This window comes from Crocodylus siamensis, chromosome 7 (genome assembly GCF_052110815.1).
Source record: "Crocodylus siamensis isolate JL-2025a chromosome 7, ASM5211081v1, whole genome shotgun sequence".
Lineage (NCBI taxonomy): Eukaryota > Metazoa > Chordata > Crocodylia > Crocodylidae > Crocodylus > Crocodylus siamensis.
Window position 1 is genome coordinate 13,288,679 of NC_143401.1, and position 22,542 is coordinate 13,311,220.

At 48.8% G+C, this 22,542-nt stretch overlaps 1 protein-coding gene across 2 annotated transcripts in view; it reads right to left on the reverse strand.

Moving 5' to 3' along the window:
- The window catches only part of NKAIN1 (sodium/potassium transporting ATPase interacting 1), a 221,563-nt gene that overhangs the window by 130,661 nt on the left and 68,360 nt on the right, over positions 1 to 22,542 (reverse strand). The window lies entirely within an intron of this gene.

A 22,542-nucleotide genomic window follows, 5' to 3' on the forward strand; every position in this document is an offset into this window, starting at 1 on the left:
TGGATTGAGGCTGATTTATGCCTACAGAGCGCCTGGCCCAAGGTGTCCCACTAACACTGCCAGGCTGTAGTATGTTATTCAGTCTCCTCATACAGTGTCAGGAAAACATCTCCTCCTCTGCTAGGGCAGGCCAGGGGCTAGGCCATGGAGTATGATTTCCTGCTTTTCTCTTCTGAGTAGGGCAGCTCCCCCCACCAGGCACTGAGCATGGCCCGAGTCAGCATCAGCCCAGTGCAACGACAACCTCTGCTCATCCTTCACTGCTGCAGACACAGAGCCTGGAGAAGCCTGCAGAACATGGGAGGCCGCATGTCAGAGCTCACGTGAGCAAACGTCATTGAGGCCTGCTGCACTAGGAAGATATTTCGCCTTCCACCAACATGCTCCAAGGCTCATCCAGCCCAGGGATCTGTTTTGCCCCCTAATTCACCGCCATCAGCTGGGGAAGGCGCATGGCTCCATTTGCTTTCCCTACCTGTCTGTCTCTTTCTCTGTGTATCTACCTCTGTGCAGACCCCTGTCTCACTCTGCTCTCTCAGACTCACTCCTTCTTGGATGACAGACTGAGCTGGGGGCTTCATGAACCCAGCGCTGGAGTTGGGGTGCTGGGGACTGAGCTGGGGGAGACACTACCCCATGGCCCTGCTGGGGAAACCCTATTGACTCCCCAGTGCAACACTGCTCTATATTCAGCATCCCCATCCTGCCGAGACCTCCCCTCCCCACCAGACTCTCATTGTCCCCCTTCCCACCCTGCCCTCTTTTATTATTTTTTTTTTTATCACTGGCTGCTTGATCTCACTGTGGTTGCTATAGGAACAGCTGCAGCCCAGAGCCCTGGCGAGGCTGTCTGTCTAGACGCTGAACCCCAGGAGCCCACCACAAGGTATGGTCTCAAATTAATAATGCAAATGGGATGCTCCTTGGGAAGCCGGGAGCGCTCTGTGGTGACACAGAGCTGCTCCCCGTGCCCACTGCTCCCCAAGCCAGCTGCTCCTATGTGTGTGTCCTGAGCCAACTGATCCCATGCTCACAACACCAGATGCTTCTGGGTGGCCAATGCCCAATGCTGGCCACCCCCATCCACCCAGTGGTATGGGCTCCAAGTAGTAACTTGGCATGGCCTGAGACACCCCGAGGAGGCTAGCATGAAGCACTGGGAGTCTTATACATGGTGACTGTCCAAGCCAACCACTGCTGTGTGCTGCCAGCCAGGCACCCCAGGTGCCCAGCTGTTCCTCTGTGCCCTTTGCCATCTGCTCCCAAGGCCCCATGCATCATGCCAGACGTGCCAACCCCACAGCCTCTGTGCCTGCCGCTCATATACGCCTAACCTGGAACCAGCCATTCTCTTCCTGGAATCACATCCGCCATTAGGCCCACACTGGTGTCACCCCAGCTTAAAGCTGTATCCCCAATCTCTGCCTTCCCCCAGGTAATGAAACACACACTCTTCTCACCACTGTCAGCTCCCACCCTCTTTCCCAGCCCAGAGTCCACAGCAACAGGACCCTGAAGCAGAAGGGAAATCGGCCCATTTTTTGGACTAGTATCACTGGTGGTACATCCTTTTATCGTTATTATTATTAGTTTGAATTGAGTGCCAGATTGTAAGTCCTGGAGGCTGGCACACTCTTCATCCTCTGCGCTAGAGCAGCAGTGCCAGGTCCCCACACACAAGACTCCTGCCATGTGGAGCAGCCTCCCCTGGGGCTCAGAAGGGAGCTTGGTTTCCATAGCTCACCCAACAAGAAGTTTCTGCTGATGCTGCCAAGCAGGGGCACCCAAATTAACATGAACATTTGCCTAGAGGGAGCTGCAAGCTCACCAACCCATCCTCAACTCCCCGTTCCCCCAAATAGTTGTCGCATGCCAAAGCAGCCCATCACCCAGCAGGACTTCTCTACTAAAAGAGAAAGGATCCATGCCCCACAGCCACCTCAGGGGGCAGCTGGCCGTAGGTGCTTTTGATTCTCCAAGGCAGACATGGTTCTTTGGGTAAATCTGATATCTTTTATTAGACCAACTCGAATAGCTGGAAAAATTCTTCTTTGCAAGCTTCCGGGTGCAAATATCCTTCATCAAGCTGAGGAAGCATCTGCAGTTGGTTTGTGCTCCTCCTGGAAGGAACCTCTGATTCGACAGTGCAGCTGTGCTAAGGCAAAGTCTGGCAAATGGATCCGGTGGGGAGCAGAGATGCTGCACCTAAGAAGGGGGAGCTCAGAGCACCGACAAGGGTGCATGGCAGGGCTCTCACACACCATGCTAAGAGGGGAGGTATCTCTGCTCACAAGAAGCTGAGGGCAGGTAGGTTAGCCATGCCCCAGCCAGATTATTCACGTCTCTATGGGATGACAGAGCCAGGGGTGGTCAGCACCTTACTGAAACTGGCCCTGGCTGACAAATTGAGTCTAAGCTCAGAACGGGACAGAGGTCCTGTTTTAACTCTCACTGGGGGAGCAAGGTTAGGAGGCTGCAGGATGACGAGAGAGGTGCACCAAGGGGATATATTAGTGCTTGAATTATAGGGAAGGTGGGTGGCTCAGGCAGAATTCATGGAACCTGGGCCCTTTCACCTGCTAGGTCACTGAGTCACATGGAGGACAAGTCAGAGGTGAAATCCCTCCCCGTTTGACAGCTGTTTCCCAGGCAGTGCCAATTGCATGGGGGGGTGCGGTCTATCTTCAGATTATAACCACCAGGTCTCCAGGTTCCCAGCAGAAGTACCAAAGGCTGTCTTGAGCCTAAGTACTAAACAGCTGTCTTTTATCTGGCTGGTTTGCCTCAGCATCCAACCTTGTGGGCTGATTTACATGCAGGGGAGACTGTGAAATAACCCAGAGCGTGAACTGAAAGCAGAAAAGCTATTCTGGACACATGGGAGAACTCTTACTCTGAATTAAGGGGTCCTTTGTGCAATTGAGTTTTGTCCACTTTTAAAAAGCTGTTCTGGGCTATTTCCCTGCACAGAGAGACCTAAATGCAGTTACCGCTTCCGTGCTGGACTCGGAGTGAAATAAAGGAGGGGAAAGCATGTCCATGCCCGGTCCCTCCTCTTCCAAGTATGTTCCAATGGGAATCAGGGGAAGGAAAATCTTCTCAGCAACTGAACAGAGAGGTGTAAAGAGAAAATCCTGCATGTGGGGGCTGTACATCTTTCTGTCACCCGCAGAAATTAAGGAACCGTGTAAATCTATTCTTTCTCTCTCAAATTACACAGGTGAATCTCAAGGGACTACTTTAAGGTTAAACTCTGTTAACCAAGATGAACACACAGAAGCAGCCCAAAGTTACATTTTCAAAACTGATTTAGGTTCCTCCAGGCCAATATTTAAAGGTATTTAGATGCCTCAAGATACAGATAGCTCTCTATCTAGTAGGGTTTTTAAAGACATATGCACAATTTTGAGAATCCCATAAAGCATCTGCCTGCAATTTTAAGCACTTATAGTTAACCTTGACAAATCTGGTTCCAAGTTTCATTGACTTCTGATGAGATTCAGTCTCCTAAATGCTCATGCTGTTTTGAATATAGGATCCTAAATCATTTAGGTGCTTCTGAACAGTTTACCCTAGAACTGTTCCTTTTCTAACCCATATTGGTTTGCCCCATAAAGATATTCTCTTTTCCCCAGCAAGGAAACTCTTTATAGGTCCCTCTGCTTTCTTGCACACTCACCACTCTTCTACAGTTCCTCTCTTAAAAAGTAATGCCAAAGGGAATGCACTGAGGGGGCTCAAAAAAACCCCAAACCTGGATAGAGCAGATCAAAGAGATAACTGCAATATGCTACTTAAACTTTGCATAGCAGTGTGAGTCAGAGGACTTAAAGCACTATGCAAGACATGAATTAAAGCTCATACCCATCCTATTATGTAGCCAGGTGTTATCCCAACTTAAAAGGAGGGAAACTGAGTTACGGGGAGTTGAAGTGGCTATTCCAACCTCAGCCAGCAAGTTAAAGCAGGATGTGCTTATAATCAGAAGAGCTTATGACAACTTGCTTCCTGCTAGGCCTAGAAACAAAGGACTTAGCATATCGGAAAACTTAGGCTCCCAGCTTTTCACTGCTGTGACAGCTACAAGTTGATCTGCGGTGGTTTATGGCCTTCCAGACCATGTCGTTTTTAGTGGTCTCTCAGCATAGTGATATTTTCTTGACACTGCCCTATAAATAACCATACAAATCCTGGCTCCTAAACAAGTTATATTTCCTTTCTTTGGACTTTCTTTGCTAGGGATTATTTGCCTGCACACCACTAACACTTAACAACTTCTGGCTGCCCTGTGCCAGCAGCCTGGCAGCAGCTGGTCTGCCCTGGGAATCAGCAACAATGCCCAAGAGGGCATACACTTTTGCACTAACACTGCTGTCAAGGAGTCCTGACCTTGTAGGACTAATGTGAAAGAGCTCTTCAGCTAGAAGCAATCTGGAGGCCACTTAACAAATACTTGAGCAAAAGGACAAATCCTTCTATTAACAACCTTCCTCTCATGCAGCATCTGCTAAACACTGCAGTTACCAGGCAAAGAGCACTTAGCTCAACCCTTCCTCTCTTCACAGTGCGCAGCTATCACAGCACCCAAGGAACTTTCCAAGCACCCAGCAGCTGAGAAACAACAGCCTTTGCAGGAATAATTTAATTTAACAGACTAACTCACCGCTAGACCTTTCCAATATGCTTCCACCTGTGACTGCAATACCCAGAGATGATGAGACCCATGCATGATGGAGGTGCCCATCACATTGCAGGCTAATAGATCCTCTCAACTCATGCCCTTTCTACGCCAGGGGAATGCCACCGATTGCAATGGAGTTGCTCCCGATTTACGATGATGCATCTGGGAGTAGGATCAGACCCAGAGAAGTGACAGGGACCGCAAATTTGCATTAAAAATGTTTTCTGACAATAAAAAAAGGACAAGAAAGTGATGGACATTTGGAACACTGACATAATGAAATCTGCTGTGGAAATACATCTCTGTTTCTCAAGCCACTCTGTGCAGGAAACTGTTTAACTGTCAGCAACCCAGACGCTGAAGGCTGAGCAAGGATCTCACCCTCTTGCTTGTGGCTGTTCCAAGACTGGGACAGTGCTACAGTTGCCCCCTGGAAAAAATATGTCCCTTGTACCCCACATAGCCCAAACTGCCACTCGTGGCTTGCTACAGGACTTTGCTCCCCTCCAATTGTCTCCTAAGGAGCTGTGCAGTGGTATGATCCTGGCCCTTTTGAATAAATTGTGCAACTTTGGCTTCTTAATTAAGCAATCAGTCTTGTACCATTAAATGTACTGATGATTTCAAAATCTAATGGGGATGATCACCTTAAGAGTTACATAATAATGACAGTCATCGGGGTGGCTACCAGTCTTTTAAGCTAGTTGGCTCTTTTGAGCTAGCCAGCAAATCTACCATTTATTTTATGTTTGTAAAGTGCCTAGCACAGCAAACTTTGCCAAACTTAACCTGCAGGATATCACTTCAATTAACTATAAATAAGGGTAGGTTACTAGTTAACTGTCACTCTCTCAGAGATTTCTCCTACATCATGTACACACTTACACAGCGCCAATATGACTAAACTGGTCTGTAGCCCCCTTTTCTGGAAACTAAGGCCATTTTAACTATGGCATTCCTGGGAATGATAATTTACAGGGTTCCCATTCTCACAGAAATTCTGGCATTTCATAAATTATAGAAAAATTAAGAAAAAAGTCAAAATTTCATTTTTTTTTCCAGTGGCATGCAAATTGTGAACTTTGATTCTGGCGATGTAAACACTTCACCTTGATGACAATATAACATTTTGTTTGGATACTGTCACAATATTAGAATCTCACATATGAAATGTAATGCATAAATCTAATATTATAAAATGAATTGTAATATTATATAATATGGAAACAAAGAAGAGGGCCATAAAGTCAAATGAAATCTTTTTGCCTTCTGAAAATGAAATGTTTTTGGCACTATCAAAATAGCACAAGGAAACCAAACTGATTCACTTTGACACTTTTCCCTCAAATATGTCCTCCTGATCAACACATGCTTGCAAAACATTTTGGTGCTGACAAAACCACATTTTTCCAAAGAAAAACTCTTCCACTGAAAATGTTTCAGCTGGCTGTACTTACATCAATTCAGCCGGAGTCAGTCAAGAATCAACTTAAGCTAAATGGATATCAGACACTCTCAAACTGATTTACTTGTCCGCACAGATGGGGTTTGCATCAATTTAGTTAAATTGGAATGGCCTCTGTATGCATTCAGGGCCACTGTCTCTGTAGAAGGCTTGGTTTTCCACCCTATCAAGGTTATTTCCTAGTAGCGACCTTGAAATAAGCATCACAAGGACCCTGAGGTAGGGCTATGGTGTTGCCAAATGGAAGCTGTGCCAGGGCCTTATGGTGATTGCTCCCCAGTGAATCGGGGGGGTGCCCAAGCTAAGTTGTGTCATGACAAACCTGTGCATGGGAGATGTGCCCATGGGAAGGTTGTGGCAGACCATGGGCTTGAGCTCAGGTCTCCTGAGTCCCAGGGCATCAGCCTAGCTGCTGGGCCATCTTTCCAATACGGCTTGCCTGGGCCATACCTCCGGTTGCGTGGGGAGCTCCAAGGCAATCCACATTAAGGCGAATGACCTGCAGTCCTCTGGCTGGGCTCGTTCAGCACTGTGTGTGCGCGGAGGTGGGGGAAGTAGCAGGCCCTCTGAGTTTCTTCTGAAGGGCACTTGCCATGCCCTGACCCCTTGGGAGACCAAAGGCTCCAGTCCATTGCTCCTGCATCCGCACAGAACTAGTTTCCCTGTCACTGTGCCTCGGCCCTGCCCTGGCGAGCAATGGAGCGAAGAGCTGAGAGCATCAGCGGCTCAGGCAGTTTGTGGCCTCCGTGCTGAGACTGCCAGCAAAGAGGATGATTAGTGTCAGCTGGGCTGGCAGCTTTGTGAGCTGGACTCCTGCCTGCTCTGGACACGGACCAATGCTTTTCACGGAGGCTGCCAAGCAGTCAGCCATGAGGCGTTTCTAAGGTGCCTATACTAGAGCATCTCTGCTCTGCCAGATGGTAAGAGTCATTAGCCATGGCCAGCCTGGAGCTGGCAAGAGGTGACTGAGCAGCTCCATACTCCAGGTCTAATCCTCATGTACAATGAGCCCTCTTCTGATGTTACGGTTGTGCATCTCCCGGCAAATCAGGCCCTGATATAATTAACCTGGAATGTGACTTAATCAGGCTCCCACTGCTCTGCTCCTCGCTGACACAACAGGGATGGTCCGAGGCAGCAAAGTGCACCTGGAGGGGATGGTGGCAGATGGCTCAACGTAAATCCTTAGCTACACACAGAGCTGGCCTGTCCTCCGATGGCTTCCAATGTACTTGCTCTGAGTCAGAGAGAAGGGGAGAGTGGCATGCCTGGCTATGTGGAGAGATGGAGGTTATTTTTTTTGCCTTCCTCAGAAGCACTGGCTGCAGCCAAGGCTGGGGATTTTGACTGGGTGTGCCAATGCTCCTGGTGGGCCTGAGACCTGAGATTCCTGGTTAGAAGGTTTTGTCCCCCATTCAGGGTCAGGACAATCACCGTATTTGGGGGCAGTAACGAGCTGTATCCTGTAATCAGTTTGGTATGGACTGTGGGAGTCTTTGCCTGCCTCTGCAGTTGTGGGCATGGCCCTCCTCCATGGATCCTTTGAGCCTAATTTAACAAACTTTGCAACAGCAGGATGTTGGCCACCATGGTCCTCTTGTTTTATCTGTGACAGGTCCATCCTGTGTTGGGTCAGTGTTGACTGTTTCATTTTGCTCAGAGGTTAGACAATGTATTTGTACAGGATGGTCTGGATAGGGATGATCCTGCCTTATGCAGAGGTTTGGATTAGATGACCTTTGGAGACTCCTCCAACCCCTATTTTTCTATTATTTCTGTGATTGATACATGGACACCATAGAGATTATCTCTTCCCTCATTTGAAGGGGAGCTGCCCCAGTTTGCACCCAGACAGAGCGCAGCTCCCATTGCCCACACATCCCTGCCGTCCACACCTGGCTGATCTCATCTTCATGCAGAAGTATCAGACTTGGTCATTTCCTTCAGTAGCCTAAGCAGGCACAAGCCACCCCACCCCCAAAGGACATGGCTTTCCCAGGGGTTTCCCCCAGTAGCAGCACTGATGTCTCCAAAAAGCTCCTCCACACACAGACGGCCATGGCTGTTGCCTTAGCAACCCAGAGGTATCCCTACCTATGTAAAAGGCTGCCCCCTCCTCTGTACACACACACACACACACCATCCACTCCAGATGAGGCCTGAGGCCAAGGGGACTGTAGCGAACCACCCACAAGAAGAATTCCCTCTGGGGAAATGGTTTATGTTTGCTCCACCCACAGTCACGTCACCTTCCTCCCCATATTCAGCACAGGGAACCCCTTCAGTCCCACCCAATGTGAGGAGTTGAAGGTAGGTACACAGCAGCCTAGGCAAGACACTTTGGCTGCATCCAGAGGTACAAGCACATGTGGTTTGTGGCACCACAAACCAGACACCCAGAATATTAAGACGTGCCCCACGCTGCAAATTTGCAGCGTGGGGGAAACATTTGCTACTGGGAAATTCCGGTAGCAAAAAAAAAAAAAAAGACATGAAAAAAGTGACATGGTGCATGCAAGAGGACTGTGCACTGGCAGACACAGAGATTTGATCCTCCTGTGAGTCCATACACCAGCTAGAGCATCTCCACTCCTTCAGTTGTGCCCCTGGCTCCTCCAGCATGCAAGTGGGTGAGGGAGGAAGCAGCTCTCCACAGCAGTGCCACTCTTTTCTCTCCTCCAACTCTCTACCACCTGCCTCCTGTCTCCCCTCTTCTCTTTGTGTCTCTTCTCCCTTCTTCTCTCATACTCTCCATGTATATCCCCTTTTCCTCTCTGAGCTCTCTCACCCTGTGTCTTTCTGTGACAATCTGTGAGCGTGATCTTCTCATGTCAGGGCCTGGGCAGGTTTGACATCACACAAATCACACCCGTTCCTGCAAACAAACCAGCACAGCTCCTTTCCGATGCTGTACAGCAGATATCCTCAGGGCCAGGGATCCCTGGGACCTGGGAGTGTCACTGGTTGGGATTACAGGCACCTCATGGCCATGGAGGCCACTGAAGAAGTAGAGCCATGGGGAAGGCTGATAAGACAACTCGTGTGAAACTGGGGAAAGGGAGGATACAAAAAGAAAGAGGGAGGGAAAGAGGGTGCAAAGGATAGATGGATGGAAAGAGGGAGGGTTGGATGGATGGACAAGTTTGGGCGCACAGGGGGTGGGAAGGGTGTGTATAGGGATGGATAGATAGCTACATAGCCAGACAGACAGACAGACAAGACAAGGTGAGTGAGGGGACACCTGGGAAGCCCTGTGTCCTGTGCCACAGAAGAGGCAGCTCTCCCCAGAGGCACCCAGCCATTTCCTCCCCTCTATGTGACATGCAGCACATTAACTCTGCCCTGCCTGCTAACCTCTCGTGCCCTTGGAGCCTCTGGTAATTGCATTCCCTCTCCCTAATTCCTGGGGAGCGGGTGACAGGGAGCACGATCCCCCCCAGACAGTGAGTGCCAGGGCTTCCTCCAGAGAATATAAATGGCGGTGGGGTCAGCAGGGTCGCAGTGCGGACGGGCAAGAGGCACTGGCAGGCAGATAATTAGTTTGTGTTCCTTGTGGCCGAGTCGCTCATGCCTCACTCCACTCTCCTGCCACTGCTTATTAGTACATTGCAGACCTTGTCCGAGCTGCAGTCAGGGCTTTCTTGCTACTGGAGCTTGCTGAGCTCAAGCGCCTTTGAGGTCTCCGAGGCAGGGAGCTCCGGTCCTGCTGGCAGATGTTAAGGGCACGCAAGGGCTGGGGAGTGGGGGCAGATGCAGTCTGAAACGTGGCAGAAACACAGGACTGAATTAGTGTTTGTTCTCCCAGGGCAAGGCTGTCTAGCTGTTTACCCAAGGAACTCCCTCTCATCTACCTCTCTGCCCACTGCCCCCCTGCCCATCGAAGCCTTCGAACCTAGCAAGACCAGACAACAAACCTCAACAAGGCACCACATTTATGCAACACTGTCTGAACTGCTGTTGTAAAGGCACAAGCCACTCTAGGCTAGTGTGTCCCTGAAATTGTCCTGCAAAGGCCACTGCTGGCAGCTTCCCGGGGCCCAGGGACCATGCCTAGTTTCCAGCAAAGTAGATATGAACTCTAATTAATTGTAGGCACATTCAGCCAGAGTATATCCTCTTTGCTGACAAGCTGAGCACAATGCTAATGCTGTACATTTCCATAGCCCCCTTCACCAGACTTTTACATATGTTCATTACAAATCTCATACAAATTCCCTCTGGGAGGGGCCAGGTGCCCCTGTCATCTTTATCCCTGTTTCAGAGAAGTGAAGCACAAAAAGGAGGCATGACTTTCACAGCAAGAGCCAGCTTAGAGATGTCAGGCTCCCAGCTCTGTGAGACAGGACCACATAGTTTCTAATTGGGTCTACTGAAGCCTCCCCATCCAAGTGAAATAAAGTGGATTATAAGAACCACAGGGACAAGGCTGCTTGCTGGCATAGAGGAAAATATCTTGTGTAGCCTCCATGGACTCCTGGATGAAATCCCACACAGGTCTTTAGATCTCTTTCTATAAAGAAAGGGGTTGATTCAGGCAGAAGCTATGGCTGGATGCAGAAAACACTGGGTGAAGCAATCTGGCCAGTGCTACGTAGCTGACTAGATTTGCCCCTTCATGCCCATGACTCTGGTTAATCTCACCATCTAGGGTGAGATTATCTTGTTGGCAGAGAACCATTGTGAGACCTATGCTTCACGTGAATTATGCACTGGCTTCACAGGGGGGGCAGGCCTGAATCACACCCAAATTGATCTCAGTGGTTTGAAGGCCCCACAGATTTCACACAGGATAAATGTGATGCCCATTAGTACCAGGGGCATGAGGGAGTTAGGGTATGATTATATTGCTTCTGCAGGCCTCTCAGGATTGCCAGCACTCACTCATTCCCACTCAGCATGCTCACCGTCCAGAGCTGAGGCAGCGAGGATGGTCCGGCAATGCCCCTGCCACAGCTCCAGAGCATGATGATGATAGAGATCAGTGGTAGGGGCACTTCCCAGAGGGTCCTTGTTGCCTGAGTGCTGGATCTGAAGCCTGCAGTGCAGGAGCAGGTGGGTAGTACTAAAGCCTCACTAAACCCTTTGATTGTGGATGGGAAGAATCAGCAAAGGGAAAAGAGCGGGATTCTTTCAAATTTGTTCCCAAGTGAAAACGGATGGGGAGCAGGGCAGACATAGGTTCTTATTAATTTTCTGGGGCAGAAGAAATCATAAAAAGGGAGCAGGGTCACCACTCCTCTCACAGCTGGGATATCTTCCTTTCCTCTCTCATGCTGTGGCAGGAAGCTGGGTGACATGGGCTAGTTAGGCAGCAGAACTGGGTTGTGTTCCTGGCTTTGCCACTAGCTTGCAGTGTGACCTTGGCAAATCAGCGGCTCAGAATATCCTTCCTTGAAGTGAATAACACCACCACTGATGCCCATTTCTACTGAGATATTATTTTTTAACTAAAAGATTAATGAAAACAAAGAGAGGATGCAGACCGGTGTAGTGTGTGCTTTGGTATGGCCAAAGAGGTTTTTGCCTTCCACTGTAGTGAGGGGGGCATGGCCCTCTTCTTGGGATTTTTGAGGATATATAACAACCTTTGCAGCAGCAGGACATTGGCTGCTGTGGTCCCCATGCTTTACCTATGGCAGGTTAAGGTGTTACTCCTTGTGTTGTCAGGGTTGACTGTGTAGTTTTCCTCAGAGGTTAGACAGTGGATTCGTAGAAGGTGGTGTGGATAGGGATGGACCTGCCTCAGGCAGGAGGTTGGACTAGATCACCCCTCAAGATCTCTTCCAGCACTACTTCTCTACAATTTTATAATTCTCTGTGATTCTATGGTATGAGCCCACAGGAAGGAGGTGTTACAGTAACCTACTTTTAGACTCTAAGTCTTGATTAACCATTTATTAAAACACCCATCAATCATTTATTAACCCTTTATAAACTATAACTATTCTCTTTATCTAGAACAGGAGCATAGCGGGTATGTACTAAAGTGTTATTGTTACTCTTGTGTTTACACTGGCAAGGGAAAAAGAGATGGGTCCATGGTTAAGTCACAGGGCTGAGGTGTGTTTCTGTTCTACATGCATGGGCCATGAACCTGCCTGTGCTCTCAGTTCCACATCTAGATTAACTCCAAGCCCTGTACACGGTTGTGGCCGAGTAACGTGACCCCTCCGTGCTTATATTCTCTTCTCTGTAAAACAGAGGCAATGACTACCTTTCTGCCTGATTAAGACTTCCATTCACTTTTATTTATAAAATGCCATGAGATTATTGGCTGGAGGAACTGATGAGACATATTACTTGATGCTTAGGTCTTGAAGATTGCTGTTTCTGAGACTAATTCTGATCACAGTAAAATAGCTCAGATACCTCTATGACAGGACAGACAGACAGCTAGGTATTGGCTTCAGTGGGATTACAGAATGTGCCAGCATCTAACGGGCAGGGTTCCTGCATGGAAGTGACTGACAGTTTCTAGTCTACTCTAAGTGTTCCCAGCTGGTATGAAATCTTTCTTGATTTTGGGATGTTCTGGGGCAAGGTGAAGAACTGGCTTACAATGCAGGTCATCTCAAATTTCTTGTTTTCTGGAAAGTCTTGTGATTTGTTTGTGCTGTACAACTCAGATCCCAAGGACAAGATTCTATTGCACCCATCAGGCATCTAAATGCACAAGTCCCTGAAAATCCATTCAAGCATCAATTCTTGTAACACGCCTTTATCTAAGTCTTAAGACTGAGTCACAAAAAAGCAGTGAGGAGGACTCAGCTGCCTTTTGCAGTATTGAATTTTTCAGGGATTCAAGCAGGGTGGAATAGAATTACACTCAGGCACCTAAATCTACTAAAAGGTGCAACAGAATCTGCCCCTAAACCTTTCTTTTTACCCATTCAGCTAGAACATGGCCCCTCCATTCACACTACTTTGCAACAGAACATGGCTTCTGCATTCAAACTGGGCATCAAGCTGGGACTTTTGCCCTCCCCAGACATGACACGGTTCATCCCCTAGACAGGTTAACATGGTTTGAGAGAGCCTCTGTGTATACTGTAAGTAAGGATCATGACCACTGCTTCATTCTCTGGCCAGCTGACCCACAAATGTGGGCACACTGTGGTTTGGAGGTCACTATAACTCTTAGAGCTGTCAGGAATCTTTGGCAAACTTTTTTTTTAAGTTGAAAATGCCAGTGTGTTGAAAGAGAAATTTATGGGAAAGGACGTCTCAAGTCTAGCATGGAATTGGTAGTTGAAACCAGAGAGGAAAAATAAGGCCAGGAAGAGCAAATTGAGTGACAGTCAGGGCCTCCAGGTAAAGTGTGGGAGACCCAGGGTCAAGCCCCAGCATACCTGATCCAGATTAGGGACTTGATCCTGCCTGGGTCTCCCTACTGGGTGTCAGTTTCTTGCTATTTTCCTGAATATCTGATTAGCTATGCAAAGTAGAACAGCTCCAGCAGAAGGCAGGAGTATGCTCCATGTAAGACTATCAAATAGCCTTATGGTGAAGCTGTGGGACATCAACTTTCGGTGGAATGACAGAGCTGGGGCACTGAAATCCAGGTGAGTGCCCTGCTGCAATATTTGCTGCTCTTTGGCTCATCCTGGTGGGGAACAGAAACATTTTTGCATAGGAAAGTAGAGCTGGAAAGGACTCATGAGGTCATCTACTTCAACCCCCCTGCTCAAAACAAGATCAGCCCTGATTAAACCATCCCAGCTAAGCATCTGTCTAGGCTACTCTTGAAAACTTCCAAGGATGGAGATACCACAGTATCTCCAAGGAGCCTGCTCCAAATCTTGACCACCCTCACAGTCAGAAAGTTTCTCCTAATTTCCAAACTAAATTTCCCTTTCTGAAGTGTACGCCCCTAGTCCTGTCCCCCTACAACTACAGAGAACTGTCTCTCTCCATATCTTTCAGCTAGCTGTGGACTTAGCAAATACCAGCCCCCAACCATTCTTCTCTTCTCCAGGCTAAATAGCCCTTGTTCTTTCAGCCTTTCCTCATAAATCTTCCATCTCAAGCCCCTAATCGTTTTGGTTGTTCTATGTTGGACTATTTCCAAACTATCTACATCCATACCAGAAAGTTTCACATCTCCTGGCTCCTGATGGTGGGTGCCCTCAACTCCCACTGCAGTCAGTGACAGTTTTACGCAGAACTCCCAACCTCTACATAGGGCTTTTCACCAGCAGATCTCAAAGTGCTTTACACAGCACACCTGATTTTTATGCCCATTTTACAGGGTCCAAGGTCACTCAGCAAGCTAGTGGGAGCACAGCTCTCTCATGTCTCCAGTGTCACTGGGCATTGCTCAAACCCCAAGACGGCACAGCCCCCCACTCCTCCTGTCATTCTGGGGGGGGACCCAGGTTGTCATCATGTGCCTGGGTGGGTGATGGGCTCAGCCAGCCTGTGCTGCACGCCAGACATGAGCTGCACTCCAGAGGCTCTTTGTTTTAGTTATCGGCCCATTACTAAGCAGCGGTAATTTAAGTGCTGATTTCATTAATGCCTAGTGAAGCAGCTTATTTTAGTGCTGAACGATGCGATGTGACAGGCAGCTCCAAATATAAGTGACAGCACAAAGCGAAAGGGGCTGTGGGACAGCTGGGCAGATTTGCTGTAATAAATAGCTGCATTCCCCTCTCCCAACCCCACACACAAAGCACAGAAATCACTGGCATGGTTGCCTTCATTTTACCACTGAGGAAGTTGAGGCAAAAAGAGGGGAAGTCAGTCATCAGTATATTACACCAGGTCAGTGGAAGAATCGGGAAGAGACCAGGAGATCTGTGTGCTGGCATCACCCCACTAGCACCCAGGAGTACTGGTGTTCTTGGGTGGAAAGCTAGAACCCAGGAGCCTGGAGTCTCATTCCCCTGATCTACTCCCCACATTACATTCCTCTGCTAAGAGCTTACAAAGGCTGTTACCCCCCACTAAACAGTGGTTCATGCCTTGTCCAGCCCGCCTGCCTTTCAACTGGAGTTTCTGTGCTATTGCAGCAGCTGCCCCAGCAGATGTCTAGCTGCCCAACATTTTCAAAGGCAATATCCGAACTGTGTTGTCTCACTGTCCGGGGGTCCAGCTGGAGACTGAAGGGGCTGGAGGGCGGGTCCTCTGCGTTCTCTGCACACCCAGCCCTGTTAATGTCTCTCAAGTCAGGCACCCTGAATCACTAGTCACTTCTGGAAGTAGCAGCCTGAAGAACTGCCACACACAGGAAAGGCAAGAAAGGGGCAGAACCATTCTTAAAGACTGGTAAAGGTGTTTCCTTTGTTACATAACCAGCACTGGCTGTAGCCAGGGCTCAAACCCAGCACCCAGGGCCTAAAGACAAGGGTTGCCCCTGAGTTAAGCTGAAAGGCTAGCTCTATTAGCCTGAAGGCACCAACAACTTCACAAAGCCTATCCATGAGCAGAAAGGAGGCAGCGGGCTGTCTACACTGATTCTGTGCTGCACCTAAGAGCATGGCCATGTAGTACACCCTTCACATTTGTTCCCACCTAGTGTATGTCACAGCATAGGAACAAGACAATGTAGAGCAGCCTTGAGCACGCACTCGAGCTGCCCTAAGGCACTCTTTTTTGGGTGCACTTACTGGCATATGCTCAACTCCTCCAAAGTAGCTACCTTGCCTCATTTCTGAGATTCAGTGTGTGCTGAATAGCGAGCAGGCTAGGCATCAATCCCAGGCACGGCAGAGAGGCCGTGTCTGAACTGAGGTACCCTTGGGAACAACCAAAGACACTGAGTTGCCCACTTCGCCACTCACCTACCTGATTTATAAACCCTCTGCTCCTGGGTGGCTGGGAACAATGGGGGGAAGAAGTGTTTGAGCCAGGACAAGGCTGAAGTTCACTGAGAAGAACATGTATTAATGACATGAAACATCTGGTGCACGGCGAGCTGCTGGCAAAGCCAGCCCCTTCTCCAACACAGGAGGGCTCCTGACGGGCCTCAGAACACAAACTTCAGCAGAAACTCCACTCTCCAGGGTAAAGGCAGCTCCAGACAAATGAGCTTTCGTATAAATAAAATTGTGATTAATCAAGCGCTTCAATTAGATACAATGAGCTGCAGCACATGATTAAGCTGAAAACTCGCAGTGGAAAGCACATTAGCAGTGCGAGCACTTAGAGGCCAAGAATTAATTAAGATGTAACTAAAAACTTTATAAGTCACTAAATTGGGAATTGGTTGGAAGCCCCACATGCTCCTCTTTCAGCTAGGGTAGGGACAATGAGGTAGAGACTGGGGTCTGGATTTCTCTGCCTTGCCCTTAAAACAGTTACTGGCATCAGCATTGGGCCGCCAAGAAATGCTAACCCACCTGGACATAAGCAGAGAGGCCTGGTGTGGGCACCTTTCAGTCATACATTGCCCAGGTGTACACGATGGTGCAAAGTGTGAAGGGAGGAGCTGGCACTGGGCTTATACCATCCCATGTGACATCAAGTCTGAGCTTTCCTCGCTCAGACTCAAGATTCAGGCGTGTGAGCAGGGAGACTTCTCAAGCTTGAGTCATTGCTACCCATGGCTCTGCTCCATCTCTGAGCAAAGTGCCTGTGCTCCCATCTTTCTTCTCTGCTTCCTTCATCTACACCTGTCACCCTAACATTTCCCAGCACTGGATCCTTGAGAACTGCCCTGGCTAGGAAGCGATCATTTCGGCTCAATTCAAACAGCTGTACTTGCCAGGATAAATAGGACTTTCCTGTACTGCCTCTGTTCCATCTCACAGCATTGCCACCTGTAGGAGTAAGTCCTACCACTTGGCCCATGACACCACAATGGCCCAGTTAGCTTTTTTTAATATCTTTCAAACTTCATGTTAGAGATGAGCCAGATCTATTTCCCCAAAGCCCTGTGTATGATACCCTTGCCCTACTACCTGCCAGTGGGAGTTTAACCATTGGCTACTATGGACACAGAAATCTGTCCAGCACCGTGGAACAGTAAGTTCACATGAGAGCTCACTAGGATACCTATAGCAAGTCATAATGAAGGAGTATTAATATCTCAGCCTGCAGAGATGAAGATTTCTTTTGAATTAGGCAGCTCTTACCATAGTCTGCCTAGGTAATTTGTCCTGCATTTGAAGGGGAGAAGAAGAGCCTTTCAAATTATTAATAGGAGCTGGACTTTAAATGGCAAAGGAGTTATCAATAAAATATAGTTAAGGCCAGATTCCACTCCTTTTGAAGTTGATAGAAGAGTCATCAGCTTCAACCAAAGCAGGATGGGGCTCATTTAGAGCTCTTCAGAAGAATGCCTTGCACTGAGTGATTTTTGAGTGTAGTGCATTGAGATATACTGGTGTTGGGCGTTTGTCTGGTAGGCAGTAAATTAAAACTTCTGCGGCACTCGGGTATTATGCTAATAGAAGCCATCACTAGATAAATACCCTAAGAAACAAACTATGTTTGGGTGGTTAAAGGAGGTTAAAGACAGGACTGTGCATAGGCTATGCTAAGGATACTGGTGCAGTTCAGAACTTCACCTTCCCTGCACCACTATGGGGCTTTAGAGGAATCATTCCTTCTTATGGCTTTACTTACATAAGCAGCAACCAAATATCTGCAGGGCCTGATCCAGTTTTTACTCACAGCAAAACAAATGAGGAAGAACTCTGTTGAAATCAGTGGAGTTACTATGGAGTAAAAATATCCTGAAGCAAGCTGATTTACAGTAATCTTGGTGTGCGATTAAGGAAACCGAGAGCAAGAAAGAACAAAAGTTAAGGGGGGGGGGCAAGCACATGTGTGTATATGTGTGTGTTTCTGTGCGTTGCATCTGCATAAAAGGAAGATAGACAGGGAGTGCACAATGTGCGACTCTCCTGCAAAGTATGGCAGGCAGGTAAGAGGATCACACAAACCACACACAGACCTCACCCAAGGGCCCACAGGCTGGCCCTGGCTCAGAAAACAAAGAGACACCCAGCTGCTGTGTGTGGGGAAAGAAGTAGCCCCCAGTGGAAGGAGACAGACGCCAGCTGAAATGAATATAAAGGGGCCCATGTTCAATGAGCTTTAGTTCAAAGCACCCCACCACCATTTTTCAGTGACAGGGTGATACACGTGACTTAGGTACTTGTAATTAGTACAGCTCACTAATTAAAGCACACACCCCCCCCCACCTTTCCCACACCTCCTGGAGCATGTGTAAAAATGCCCTTCATTCTTAAGCCCTAACTTAATCTCACATGCAGCCTTAGGGATGGGGATGCTCCTGGGCAGAGCAGAGCTTGGCATCCCCAGGCTGGTAAGAAGAAGTGGCTCCAGGGGGAAGTACATGGGTAGCCTGTGCCAGGGTTTCCTGCTGGCTCCTAGGTACCTGCCCCAACAGGCAAGTGGGAAACAGGCTCTCTTCCAAAGCATTTCCTGTGATGAGGGCCTTGCCAAGCACAATGTTCACTGGAAACGTTTGCTCTGTTCACATCATTTCTCCTTCTCTGCACTCCTTTTCATGTTTTGGGACAAAGAAAAGGAAGCAGGCATGGAGAGGAGTGGGGGCATCAGAGTGGGGGTTCCAGAGTTTGGTTTTTTCACTAAAAAACCCCCCAAAAGATCCTGAAAAAAATTACAGGAAATGTTGGGGGGTGAAAAAAAAACCCAACCTGAAATGCACTGAGATTTTCCATGAAATACAAAGATCATTTTATGCAGACAGGGTTCTTTGGGTGAATCTGATCTCTTTTATTAGACCAACTTAAATAGTCGGACATTTTTTTTCCAAGACCTACATCCTACACCCAAGATCATTTTATCCCATTTCACTCGACAGCAAGAAAACCCTCCACCTCCAGTGTGCCTTAGGCCTCACTAACCACCCTGAGCCTGCAGCCACCTGGCATCACAGCCAGAGACAGCCTCCTCAGCTGCTATGACTGTGCCTCACCTCCTCCTTAGACTTGATCATTATTTCCCACTGTTTCCCATCTCCCACTCACATCTGTCTTCAGGCTGATGGCTCCATTCACTCCCCACAGCTCATGGGGCGCTGCACCCAGCAATAGCTCTGAGGTCTGTGACTTACTGTCATTCTGACCCACAGAAGAACGAGCAGAGAACTTCTTCACCCCAGCGGGGAAATGGCAGAACAACGCAGCAAGAACTGCCTGCTCCAGCAACTGGCCTAATCTTAGTCTGGTCCCAGTTCTATCCTGCTCCAGAAAACATCCCAGAGAGAGTCTCAGAGATCAACCCATTATTTAACGCCCCCAAACACAAGCTCCATAGCTAGTGGTAGGACCAACCTACCACAGCTGTTCCCAGCGAGGTCCCGAAAGGAGCATCTTGGAGATCAGCTGAGTATCTCAGTCCCTTAGTCCAGTCCAGCCCCCACATGTCTCCTCTGAAACTCCAGGTGTGAAGCTAATTGAGGAGTTGTGGTTAAAACAGGAGTGTGACCCACAGGCTCATCTCCCTTCTCCGTAGCTGGGCACAACCCCACTTCAGAGTCCTCTGTTCTTAGGCTGAGCCCTGCACCTGGAAGCACAGGCTCTTCCTGCTCGGCTCTGCCTTTGCAGCTCCCTCTGCACTGCATTAATGCCATCCTCAGCAGCCTGTCTGGCTAGTGTCAGTTCTCAAGCTGCAGCCTAAGGTTCAGGCATCCCCTGTGTACAGTGCCATAGGCTGCCTCATGCAAGTAACCCACCTGACCATTGGCACCCCTGTTATCCAGAGCCGCTGTTCTCCTCATAACAACACATTATGAGCAACTGCCGTTGATTACAGTGCTCAGCACACAACCGCCCTTATGTCCCATACTGGATCTGGTCCCATGCACTGCTCCCAGCCCTGGCTAGCCCAGACAGAGGTCCAATTTGCTGATATAAGGATTGAACTGGGCACCACCAAAGCAGAGCACCTGAGCTGCTACAGCCTGAGTCAGGGTCTGTAATTAGAGGACGCACCTGCCTCTTATCAGTGGCCTGGGATTAGAGAGGGGATGTGCATCATATACCTATCATTGGGTTATGCTGGCTCTGTGACTTTAACTGCTGCCTGAAAAAAAGATTCCTCCTGCCTGTGAGTTGAACAGAGCAATGGGAGAGACTTCTGAGCTGACGCCCTCAGAGTGGCACCTACTTGTGCAATGGCCACACTTCTCTCCTGGCCCATCCCGGTGCTCGGATTACACAATGCACAAGCCAGGAGGTTTGGCCACTTCCTCCGTGGCAGGTTGTTTGGCATAAAGCCCCTGCTCAATAAGCCTTACACATATCTGGGGTGCTGTTAGTAAGCTGTGAGTTCCCATCACTGGTCTTCCATGGGTATGCCATGCCACAGTCTGGGAGAGAGAGAAGAGAAAAATCCTTCTCCCTGGCCAGGCAAGCCCCAGCATTCATCATCAAATTAAGATGGCACTCTCTCAAGAGTATGGAAACAAATGACTCCTGGCTGCCATTTATTTCCCAGATGATAACACCTTCTCTGTGGGCTACGGCTGCTGTGCCAGGCACAGGGCTGCTAGGGCTGGTGGCATCTGGGAGCAGATAGAAACAAGATTGACTCATAGAAACAGAAACCACCATCAGTCCTACAAGTGGATCGGTCTGTCAGCAAGTCTCAGCTTAGGAGAAGATGGGGTAGAAAGGGGGCAAAAGGGTTAGCAAGGCAGTGAGAAACTATCCCCCGGGGTGTGAGGGGGCCACGTACCTCACAGGCTCTGGAGCTCTGGGGTTACAACTGGTCTCAGCCACCTACTTCAGTAACCCTCCTGAAAAGGACCATTGGGTCCTAAGCTCTGGCTCTATGGGGCATGTCCACATGAGCGTGCACATGCACTTTGCATTGCCTCAAACACTTTTGAGGCACCACAAAATGCACCCCACACACATGATATGGTTCTCCACACTGCACATTTGCATTGCGGAGCCAAATTTAGATACCAGGAAATCCCAATCCCAGTATCAAAAAAAAGGTGTTCTGAAAAAAAGTGGGGTGGTGCACATGGTGGCAGCATTCACTACCCGAAACCAGAGCCTGGCTGGCCAGAGCCATTTTTCAGCTGACAGCCAGGCTCTGCACACACAGATCACCACAGCTGGAGCCCCAGGAGGTCCCCAGGACCTCAGGTAAAGCTGCTGGGGACAGTCCAGGTACTGGCCCCAGCCTCCTCTACCCCACCTGGCGCAATTTGTCCCATGCGAGCATGCATGCAAAGGCATTTCCCAGGGACAACTAGCAGCAACACAAATATATGCTGATGCTATTTGTCCCTGGAGAAATGCATGTGCACACTCGTCTAGACATGCCCATGGCGTCCAGGCTTGCTCCCAGCCATGGACTCCCACATGGAGCTGAACCATCATCCGGGCAGCAGGGGCTTGTTACAAATGCAGCTGGGTAAATTTTTTCCAGCAAATAGGTTATTCATAGAAAAATGTGGTTTCGATTGTCCTGAAACTATTTGTGAATTCAGGTCAAATTCACTGAACAATTGCAGCTGTAAAAAAAAAAAAAAAGTCAGGCTAGTTTCCTATAACTGCAGGAGGAAGAGGAGGAGGTGATGGTGGTGAAGGCTGGGTTCCTATTTAAGCCCAATGATTAGAGCACTTTTCTGGGAGGAGGGTGGTGCGGTTCAAATCCCCTCAGCTAGGGAAGGGTTTCCCACACCATTGGATGAGTGTCATGACCACTGAGGTACTGGGTAGGAGCAGCCCCCACTTGCTCCTCTCCTTTCCATTTTCCGTGCTGCTATTCCAAGTGCCCCCACAATGGAACGTGTCATCTTGGGTTGAATGATGAGTTTCAGTCCCCCAGACATGAAAATGCTTTCGTTGTTCATTTCAATGGGAAAAGGATGGGTAGTTTTTTATTACAGGCTCTTTCCAACTGATGATGTTTTTGTCTGGTTTCTATTTCAGCTGCCAATCTGTAAAATCCACTAGGCAGGCAGCCCAAGCTCCAGCCTGCCCCTGGCATGGGTGAGCCTGGGCAGGAGGGCACTGAGCAGGGCTTGCAGATGTGGCAGTGCCTCAGGAGGAAACTGCAGGGGACACAGCACAAGGACACAGAGGGGAAATTTATCCTGTGAGCAACAGTGAGGGGCAGCCTCATTTATCAAGTGCACCAAGGGCTTGGTTTGTCTGCTCTGAGCAATGATAATATTGTCACGGGAGAGAACGAAAGGAAACAAGGCTAATAATAGTGCTGAAGAGGAGTACTGGGCCCTCACCTAGCATTATAAAGAGGTGTCTGGCTCAGGCATTTTTGTGTCTCCAATTGCTGCACAAAGTGAGAAGCCAGGGCCCTTCCTGCCTGGGACAGGTGGGAAGGATGGACACTGTTAGAAAGGGCAGTGCTGGTCATCTTTTGGAAACTGAGTGGTTCTCTGGCTGGAAGCAGAGGATTTGAGGTGCATACGGCTCCCACCCCC